General features: G+C 47.3%; 19 non-coding genes and 7 pseudogenes across 19 annotated transcripts; all 26 read right to left on the bottom strand.

The window, feature by feature from the left end:
- Positions 1-6: 6 nt before the first annotated feature.
- On the bottom strand, positions 7-125 carry LOC138539853 (5S ribosomal RNA). Its single transcript, XR_011287916.1, has one exon. It is a non-coding gene; the product is annotated as a 5S ribosomal RNA (ribosomal RNA).
- Positions 126-231: 106 nt separating this feature from the next.
- LOC138538631 (5S ribosomal RNA) lies at positions 232-350 on the bottom strand. Its single transcript, XR_011286723.1, has one exon. It is a non-coding gene; the product is annotated as a 5S ribosomal RNA (ribosomal RNA).
- Positions 351-814: 464 nt separating this feature from the next.
- On the bottom strand, positions 815-926 carry LOC138547122 (5S ribosomal RNA; annotated as a pseudogene).
- Positions 927-1,031: 105 nt separating this feature from the next.
- On the bottom strand, positions 1,032-1,140 carry LOC138542872 (5S ribosomal RNA; annotated as a pseudogene).
- A 106-nt stretch (positions 1,141-1,246) lies between these two features.
- LOC138541311 (5S ribosomal RNA) lies at positions 1,247-1,365 on the bottom strand. Its single transcript, XR_011289320.1, has one exon. It is a non-coding gene; the product is annotated as a 5S ribosomal RNA (ribosomal RNA).
- A 106-nt stretch (positions 1,366-1,471) lies between these two features.
- On the bottom strand, positions 1,472-1,590 carry LOC138540626 (5S ribosomal RNA). Its single transcript, XR_011288667.1, has one exon. It is a non-coding gene; the product is annotated as a 5S ribosomal RNA (ribosomal RNA).
- A 463-nt stretch (positions 1,591-2,053) lies between these two features.
- Positions 2,054-2,162, bottom strand: LOC138546358 (5S ribosomal RNA; annotated as a pseudogene).
- A 106-nt stretch (positions 2,163-2,268) lies between these two features.
- Positions 2,269-2,387, bottom strand: LOC138547887 (5S ribosomal RNA). The gene has a single exon (XR_011291711.1). It is a non-coding gene; the product is annotated as a 5S ribosomal RNA (ribosomal RNA).
- A 106-nt stretch (positions 2,388-2,493) lies between these two features.
- Positions 2,494-2,612, bottom strand: LOC138550189 (5S ribosomal RNA). Its single transcript, XR_011293948.1, has one exon. It is a non-coding gene; the product is annotated as a 5S ribosomal RNA (ribosomal RNA).
- Positions 2,613-2,718: 106 nt separating this feature from the next.
- Positions 2,719-2,837, bottom strand: LOC138539852 (5S ribosomal RNA). Its single transcript, XR_011287915.1, has one exon. It is a non-coding gene; the product is annotated as a 5S ribosomal RNA (ribosomal RNA).
- A 106-nt stretch (positions 2,838-2,943) lies between these two features.
- LOC138538630 (5S ribosomal RNA) lies at positions 2,944-3,062 on the bottom strand. Its single transcript, XR_011286722.1, has one exon. It is a non-coding gene; the product is annotated as a 5S ribosomal RNA (ribosomal RNA).
- Positions 3,063-3,168: 106 nt separating this feature from the next.
- Positions 3,169-3,287, bottom strand: LOC138541300 (5S ribosomal RNA). The gene has a single exon (XR_011289309.1). It is a non-coding gene; the product is annotated as a 5S ribosomal RNA (ribosomal RNA).
- Positions 3,288-3,393: 106 nt separating this feature from the next.
- Positions 3,394-3,512, bottom strand: LOC138540625 (5S ribosomal RNA). Its single transcript, XR_011288666.1, has one exon. It is a non-coding gene; the product is annotated as a 5S ribosomal RNA (ribosomal RNA).
- A 463-nt stretch (positions 3,513-3,975) lies between these two features.
- On the bottom strand, positions 3,976-4,084 carry LOC138546357 (5S ribosomal RNA; annotated as a pseudogene).
- A 106-nt stretch (positions 4,085-4,190) lies between these two features.
- LOC138547886 (5S ribosomal RNA) lies at positions 4,191-4,309 on the bottom strand. Its single transcript, XR_011291710.1, has one exon. It is a non-coding gene; the product is annotated as a 5S ribosomal RNA (ribosomal RNA).
- A 106-nt stretch (positions 4,310-4,415) lies between these two features.
- LOC138550188 (5S ribosomal RNA) lies at positions 4,416-4,534 on the bottom strand. Its single transcript, XR_011293947.1, has one exon. It is a non-coding gene; the product is annotated as a 5S ribosomal RNA (ribosomal RNA).
- Positions 4,535-4,640: 106 nt separating this feature from the next.
- LOC138539851 (5S ribosomal RNA) lies at positions 4,641-4,759 on the bottom strand. Its single transcript, XR_011287914.1, has one exon. It is a non-coding gene; the product is annotated as a 5S ribosomal RNA (ribosomal RNA).
- Positions 4,760-4,865: 106 nt separating this feature from the next.
- LOC138538629 (5S ribosomal RNA) lies at positions 4,866-4,984 on the bottom strand. Its single transcript, XR_011286721.1, has one exon. It is a non-coding gene; the product is annotated as a 5S ribosomal RNA (ribosomal RNA).
- A 464-nt stretch (positions 4,985-5,448) lies between these two features.
- LOC138545061 (5S ribosomal RNA) lies at positions 5,449-5,557 on the bottom strand (annotated as a pseudogene).
- A 106-nt stretch (positions 5,558-5,663) lies between these two features.
- LOC138550187 (5S ribosomal RNA) lies at positions 5,664-5,782 on the bottom strand. Its single transcript, XR_011293946.1, has one exon. It is a non-coding gene; the product is annotated as a 5S ribosomal RNA (ribosomal RNA).
- Positions 5,783-5,888: 106 nt separating this feature from the next.
- On the bottom strand, positions 5,889-6,007 carry LOC138541288 (5S ribosomal RNA). The gene has a single exon (XR_011289297.1). It is a non-coding gene; the product is annotated as a 5S ribosomal RNA (ribosomal RNA).
- Positions 6,008-6,113: 106 nt separating this feature from the next.
- LOC138549005 (5S ribosomal RNA) lies at positions 6,114-6,232 on the bottom strand. Its single transcript, XR_011292794.1, has one exon. It is a non-coding gene; the product is annotated as a 5S ribosomal RNA (ribosomal RNA).
- Positions 6,233-6,695: 463 nt separating this feature from the next.
- On the bottom strand, positions 6,696-6,804 carry LOC138546356 (5S ribosomal RNA; annotated as a pseudogene).
- An 89-nt stretch (positions 6,805-6,893) lies between these two features.
- LOC138542613 (5S ribosomal RNA) lies at positions 6,894-7,012 on the bottom strand (annotated as a pseudogene).
- A 106-nt stretch (positions 7,013-7,118) lies between these two features.
- On the bottom strand, positions 7,119-7,237 carry LOC138550186 (5S ribosomal RNA). The gene has a single exon (XR_011293945.1). It is a non-coding gene; the product is annotated as a 5S ribosomal RNA (ribosomal RNA).
- A 106-nt stretch (positions 7,238-7,343) lies between these two features.
- LOC138539850 (5S ribosomal RNA) lies at positions 7,344-7,462 on the bottom strand. Its single transcript, XR_011287913.1, has one exon. It is a non-coding gene; the product is annotated as a 5S ribosomal RNA (ribosomal RNA).
- Positions 7,463-7,500: the final 38 nt, after the last annotated feature.

Below are 7,500 nucleotides of genomic sequence, written 5' to 3'. Positions count from 1 at the left end.
CAAAAAAGCCTACAGCACCTGGTATTCCCAGGCGGTCTTCCATCCAGGTACTAACTAGGCCCGACACTGCTTAGCTTCTGAGATCAGACGAGATCAGGCACATTCAGTGTGGTGTGGCCGTAGGCTCTGGGCCTAGTGAGTTTTGTACTTTTAAGCATCTAGTCGGCTAGACCTTGCAGTTTTAAAAGGCAATTGAGAAAGGGCTCACTTCCTGAACTTGGAGCACAAAAAAGCCTACAGCACCTGGTATTCCCAGGCGGTCTCCCATCCAGGTACTAACTAGGCCTGACACTGCTTAACTTCCGAGATCAGTCGAGATCGGGTGCATTCAGTGTGGTGTGGCCGTAGGCTCTAGGAATGCTAAGAATATTACTCTTATGCATTTGCATTTAGTAAGCTAAGCCATGCAGCCACTTGCAACATGATACCACGCTCATCGCTCGATCAGGCTCGATCAGGCGAGATATATAAGACTGGTGGGCCCATTCAGGACTCCTATGTCTGGTAGGATAACTTTAATTCATCCATCCTGTGTCTGTTGCAGGGAGGTGGAGAGAACAATCAACACAATAATGGTTTTCTTTCATGCCTCTTGAAGGACTCAATATTCTCTGTACTGCATTACATGTGAAAGTTGATTTATTACCCATGAACACACTACCTGTATGCTAATTCTATGTAAAAAGGTAGCTCCAGCCCTCATGATGTTGTCCAACATTTCCGCTATAAAACGGGATACAATTATTTTGGAAACATACCAAATTTGAAAAATAATTGAGAAGTTGCGCAATTACTAATCATGGAGCACAAAAAAAGCCTACAGCACCTGGTATTCCCAGGCAGTCTCCCATCCAGGTACTAACTAGGCACGACCCTGCTTAGCTTCCGAGATCGGGCGCATTATTCAGTGTGGTGTGGCCGTAGGCTCTGGGCCTAGTGAGTTTGTACTTTTAAGCATCTAGTCGGCTAGACCTTGCAGTTTTGAAAGGCAATTGTGAAATGGCTCACTTCCTGAACTTGGAGCACAAAAAAGCCTACAGCACCTGGTATTCCCAGGTGGTCTCCCATCCAGGTACTAACTAGGCCCGACACTGCTTAGCTTCCGAGATCAGGCGCATTCAGTGTGGTGTGACCGTAGGCTCTGGGCCTAGTGAGTTTTGTACTTTTAAGCATCTAGTCGGCTAGACCTTGCAGTTTTGAAAGGCAATTGAGAAATGGCTCACTTCCTGAACTTGGAGTACAAAAAAGCCTACAGCACCTGGTATTCCCAGGCGGTCTCCCATCCAGGTACTAACTAGGCCCGACACTGCTTAGCTTCTGAGATCAGACGAGATCAGGCGCATTCAGTGTGGTGTGGCCGTAGGCTCTGGGCCTAGTGAGTGTTGTACTTTTAAGCATCTAGTCGGCTAGACCTTGCAGTTTTAAAAGGCAATTGAGAAAGGGCTCACTTCCTGAACTTGGAGCACAAAAAAGCCTACAGCACCTGGTATTCCCAGGCGGTCTCCCATCCAGGTAGTAACTAGGCCTGACACTGCTTAACTTCCGAGATCAGACGAGATCGGGTGCATTCAGTGTGGTGTGGCCGTAGGCTCTAGGAATGCTAAGAATATTACTCTTATGCATTTGCATTTAGTAAGCTAAGCCATGCAGCCACTTGCAACATGATACCACGCTCATCGCTCGATCAGGCTCGATCAGGCGAGATATATAAGACTGGTGGGCCCATTCAGGACTCCTATGTCTGGTAGGATAACTTTAATTCATCCATCCTGTGTCTGTTGCAGGGAGGTGGAGAGAACAATCAACACAATAATGGTTTTCTTTCATGCCTCTTGAAGGACTCAATATTCTCTGTACTGCATTACATGTGAAAGTCGATTTATTACCCATGAACACACTACCTGTATGCTAATTCTATGTAAAAAGGTAGCTCCAGCCCTCATGATGTTGTCCAACATTTCCGCTATAAAACGGGATACAATTATTTTGGAAACATACCAAATTTGAAAAATAATTGAGAAGTTGCGCAATTACTAATCATGGAGCACAAAAAAGCCTACAGCACCTGGTATTCCCAGGCAGTCTCCCATCCAGGTACTAACTAGGCCTGACCCTGCTTAGCTTCCGAGATCGGGCACATTCAGTGTGGTGTGGCCGTAGGCTCTGGGCCTAGTGAGTTTTGTACTTTTAAGCATCTAGTCGGCTAGACCTTGCAGTTTTGAAAGGCAATTGTGAAATGGCTCACTTCCTGAACTTGGAGCACAAAAAAGCCTACAGCACCTGGTATTCCCAGGTGGTCTCCCATCCAGGTACTAACTAGGCCCGACACTGCTTAGCTTCCGAGATCAGACGAGATCGGGCGCAATCAGTGTGGTGTGGCCGTAGGCTCTGGGCCTAGTGAGTTTTGTACTTTTAAGCATCTAGTCAGCTAGACCTTGCAGTTTTGAAAGGCAATTGAGAAATGGCTCACTTCCTGAACTTGGAGCACAAAAAAGCCTACAGCACCTGGTATTCCCAGGCGGTCTCCCATCCAGGTACTAACGAGGCCCGACACTGCTTAGCTTCCGAGATCAGACGAGATCGGGCGCATTCAGTGTGGTGTGGCCGTAGGCTCTGGTCCTTGTGAGTTTTGTACTTTTAAGCATCTAGTCGGCTAGACCTTGCAGTTTTGAAAGGCAATTGAGAAATGGCTCACTTCCTGAACTTGGAGTACAAAAAAGCCTACAGCACCTGGTATTCCCAGGCGGTCTTCCATCCAGGTACTAACTAGGCCCGACACTGCTTAGCTTCTGAGATCAGACGAGATCAGGCACATTCAGTGTGGTGTGGCCGTAGGCTCTGGGCCTAGTGAGTTTTGTACTTTTAAGCATCTAGTCGGCTAGACCTTGCAGTTTTAAAAGGCAATTGAGAAAGGGCTCACTTCCTGAACTTGGAGCACAAAAAAGCCTACAGCACCTGGTATTCCCAGGCGGTCTCCCATCCAGGTACTAACTAGGCCTGACACTGCTTAACTTCCGAGATCAGTCGAGATCGGGTGCATTCAGTGTGGTGTGGCCGTAGGCTCTGGGCCTAGTGAGTTTTGTACTTTTAAGCATCTAGTCGGCTAGACCTTGCAGTTTTGAAAGGCAATTGAGAAATGGCTCACTTCCTGAACTTGGAGTACAAAAAAGCCTACAGCACCTGGTATTCCCAGGCGGTCTCCCATCCAGGTACTAACTAGGCCCGACACTGCTTAGCTTCTGAGATCAGACGAGATCAGGCGCATTCAGTGTGGTGTGGCCGTAGGCTCTGGGCCTAGTGAGTGTTGTACTTTTAAGCATCTAGTCGGCTAGACCTTGCAGTTTTAAAAGGCAATTGAGAAAGGGCTCACTTCCTGAACTTGGAGCACAAAAAAGCCTACAGCACCTGGTATTCCCAGGCGGTCTCCCATCCAGGTAGTAACTAGGCCTGACACTGCTTAACTTCCGAGATCAGACGAGATCGGGTGCATTCAGTGTGGTGTGGCCGTAGGCTCTAGGAATGCTAAGAATATTACTCTTATGCATTTGCATTTAGTAAGCTAAGCCATGCAGCCACTTGCAACATGATACCACGCTCATCGCTCGATCAGGCTCGATCAGGCGAGATATATAAGACTGGTGGGCCCATTCAGGACTCCTATGTCTGGTAGGATAACTTTAATTCATCCATCCTGTGTCTGTTGCAGGGAGGTGGAGAGAACAATCAACACAATAATGGTTTTCTTTCATGCCTCTTGAAGGACTCAATATTCTCTGTACTGCATTACATGTGAAAGTCGATTTATTACCCATGAACACACTACCTGTATGCTAATTCTATGTAAAAAGGTAGCTCCAGCCCTCATGATGTTGTCCAACATTTCCGCTATAAAACGGGATACAATTATTTTGGAAACATACCAAATTTGAAAAATAATTGAGAAGTTGCGCAATTACTAATCATGGAGCACAAAAAAGCCTACAGCACCTGGTATTCCCAGGCAGTCTCCCATCCAGGTACTAACTAGGCCTGACCCTGCTTAGCTTCCGAGATCGGGCACATTCAGTGTGGTGTGGCCGTAGGCTCTGGGCCTAGTGAGTTTTGTACTTTTAAGCATCTAGTCGGCTAGACCTTGCAGTTTTGAAAGGCAATTGTGAAATGGCTCACTTCCTGAACTTGGAGCACAAAAAAGCCTACAGCACCTGGTATTCCCAGGTGGTCTCCCATCCAGGTACTAACTAGGCCCGACACTGCTTAGCTTCCGAGATCAGACGAGATCGGGCGCAATCAGTGTGGTGTGGCCGTAGGCTCTGGGCCTAGTGAGTTTTGTACTTTTAAGCATCTAGTCAGCTAGACCTTGCAGTTTTGAAAGGCAATTGAGAAATGGCTCACTTCCTGAACTTGGAGCACAAAAAAGCCTACAGCACCTGGTATTCCCAGGCGGTCTCCCATCCAGGTACTAACGAGGCCCGACACTGCTTAGCTTCCGAGATCAGACGAGATCGGGCGCATTCAGTGTGGTGTGGCCGTAGGCTCTGGTCCTTGTGAGTTTTGTACTTTTAAGCATCTAGTCGGCTAGACCTTGCAGTTTTGAAAGGCAATTGAGAAATGGCTCACTTCCTGAACTTGGAGTACAAAAAAGCCTACAGCACCTGGTATTCCCAGGCGGTCTTCCATCCAGGTACTAACTAGGCCCGACACTGCTTAGCTTCTGAGATCAGACGAGATCAGGCACATTCAGTGTGGTGTGGCCGTAGGCTCTGGGCCTAGTGAGTTTTGTACTTTTAAGCATCTAGTCGGCTAGACCTTGCAGTTTTAAAAGGCAATTGAGAAAGGGCTCACTTCCTGAACTTGGAGCACAAAAAAGCCTACAGCACCTGGTATTCCCAGGCGGTCTCCCATCCAGGTACTAACTAGGCCTGACACTGCTTAACTTCCGAGATCAGTCGAGATCGGGTGCATTCAGTGTGGTGTGGCCGTAGGCTCTAGGAATGCTAAGAATATTACTCTTATGCATTTGCATTTAGTAAGCTAAGCCATGCAGCCACTTGCAACATGATACCACGCTCATCGCTCGATCAGGCTCGATCAGGCGAGATATATAAGACTGGTGGGCCCATTCAGGACTCCTATGTCTGGTAGGATAACTTTAATTCATCCATCCTGTGTCTGTTGCAGGGAGGTGGAGAGAACAATCAACACAATAATGGTTTTCTTTCATGCCTCTTGAAGGACTCAATATTCTCTGTACTGCATTACATGTGAAAGTTGATTTATTACCCATGAACACACTACCTGTATGCTAATTCTATGTAAAAAGGTAGCTCCAGCCCTCATGATGTTGTCCAACATTTCCGCTATAAAACGGGATACAATTATTTTGGAAACATACCAAATTTGAAAAATAATTGAGAAGTTGCGCAATTACTAATCATGGAGCACAAAAAAAGCCTACAGCACCTGGTATTCCCAGGCAGTCTCCCATCCAGGTACTAACTAGGCCTGACCCTGCTTAGCTTCCGAGATCGGGCGCATTCAGTGTGGTGTGGCCGTAGGCTCTGGGCCTAGTGAGTTTTGTACTTTTAAGCATCTAGTCAGCTAGACCTTGCAGTTTTGAAAGGCAATTGAGAAATGGCTCACTTCCTGAACTTGGAGCACAAAAAAGCCTACAGCACCTGGTATTCCCAGGCGGTCTCCCATCCAGGTACTAACGAGGCCCGACACTGCTTAGCTTCCGAGATCAGACGAGATCGGGCGCATTCAGTGTGGTGTGGCCGTAGGCTCTGGTTCTTGTGAGTTTTGTACTTTTAAGCATCTAGTCGGCTAGACCTTGCAGTTTTGAAAGGCAATTGAGAAATGGCTCACTTCCTGAACTTGGAGTACAAAAAAGCCTACAGCACCTGGTATTCCCAGGCGGTCTCCCATCCAGGTACTAACTAGGCCCGACACTGCTTAGCTTCTGAGATCAGACGAGATCAGGCGCATTCAGTGTGGTGTGGCCGTAGGCTCTGGGCCTAGTGAGTGTTGTACTTTTAAGCATCTAGTCGGCTAGACCTTGCAGTTTTAAAAGGCAATTGAGAAAGGGCTCACTTCCTGAACTTGGAGCACAAAAAAGCCTACAGCACCTGGTATTCCCAGGCGGTCTCCCATCCAGGTACTAACTAGGCCTGACACTGCTTAACTTCCGAGATCAGACGAGATCGGGTGCATTCAGTGTGGTGTGGCCGTAGGCTCTAGGAATGCTAAGAATATTACTCTTATGCATTTGCATTTAGTAAGCTAAGCCATGCAGCCACTTGCAACATGATACCACGCTCATCGCTCGATCAGGCTCGATCAGGCGAGATATATAAGACTGGTGGGCCCATTCAGGACTCCTATGTCTGGTAGGATAACTTTAATTCATCCATCCTGTGTCTGTTGCAGGGAGGTGGAGAGAACAATCAACACAATAATGGTTTTCTTTCATGCCTCTTGAAGGACTCAATATTCTCTGTACTGCATTACATGTGAAAGTCGATTTATTACCCATGAACACACTACCTGTATGCTAATTCTATGTAAAAAGGTAGCTCCAGACCTCATGATGTTGTCCAACATTTCCGCTATAAAACGGGATACAATTATTTTGGAAACATACCAAATTTGAAAAATAATTGAGAAGTTGCGCAATTACTAATCATGGAGCACAAAAAAGCCTACAGCACCTGGTATTCCCAGGCAGTCTCCCATCCAGGTACTAACTAGGCCTGACCCTGCTTAGCTTCCGAGATCGGGCACATTCAGTGTGGTGTGGCCGTAGGCTCTGGGCCTAGTGAGTTTTGTACTTTTAAGCATCTAGTCGGCTAGACCTTGCAGTTTTGAAAGGCAATTGTGAAATGGCTCACTTCCTGAACTTGCAGCACCTGGTATTCCCAGGTGGTCTCCCATCCAGGTACTAACTAGGCCTGACACTGCTTAGCTTCCGAGATCAGACGAGATCGGGCGCAATCAGTGTGGTGTGGCCGTAGGCTCTGGGCCTAGTGAGTTTTGTACTTTTAAGCATCTAGTCAGCTAGACCTTGCAGTTTTGAAAGGCAATTGAGAAATGGCTCACTTCCTGAACTTGGAGCACAAAAAAGCCTACAGCACCTGGTATTCCCAGGCGGTCTCCCATCCAGGTACTAACGAGGCCCGACACTGCTTAGCTTCCGAGATCAGACGAGATCGGGCGCATTCAGTGTGGTGTGGCCGTAGGCTCTGGTTCTTGTGAGTTTTGTACTTTTAAGCATCTAGTCGGCTAGACCTTGCAGTTTTGAAAGGCAATTGAGAAATGGCTCACTTCCTGAACTTGGAGTACAAAAAAGCCTACAGCACCTGGTATTCCCAGGCGGTCTTCCATCCAGGTACTAACTAGGCCCGACACTGCTTAGCTTCTGAGATCAGACGAGATCAGGCACATTCAGTGTGGTGTGGCCGTAGGCTCTGGGCCTAGTGAGTTTTGTACTTTTAAGCATCTAGT

Source organism: Ambystoma mexicanum, unplaced genomic scaffold (genome assembly GCF_040938575.1).
Source record: "Ambystoma mexicanum isolate Mex_15411 unplaced genomic scaffold, UKY_AmexF1_1 Mex_scaf10, whole genome shotgun sequence".
Lineage (NCBI taxonomy): Eukaryota > Metazoa > Chordata > Amphibia > Caudata > Ambystomatidae > Ambystoma > Ambystoma mexicanum.
This window is presented reverse-complemented; position numbering and strand designations above follow the sequence as displayed.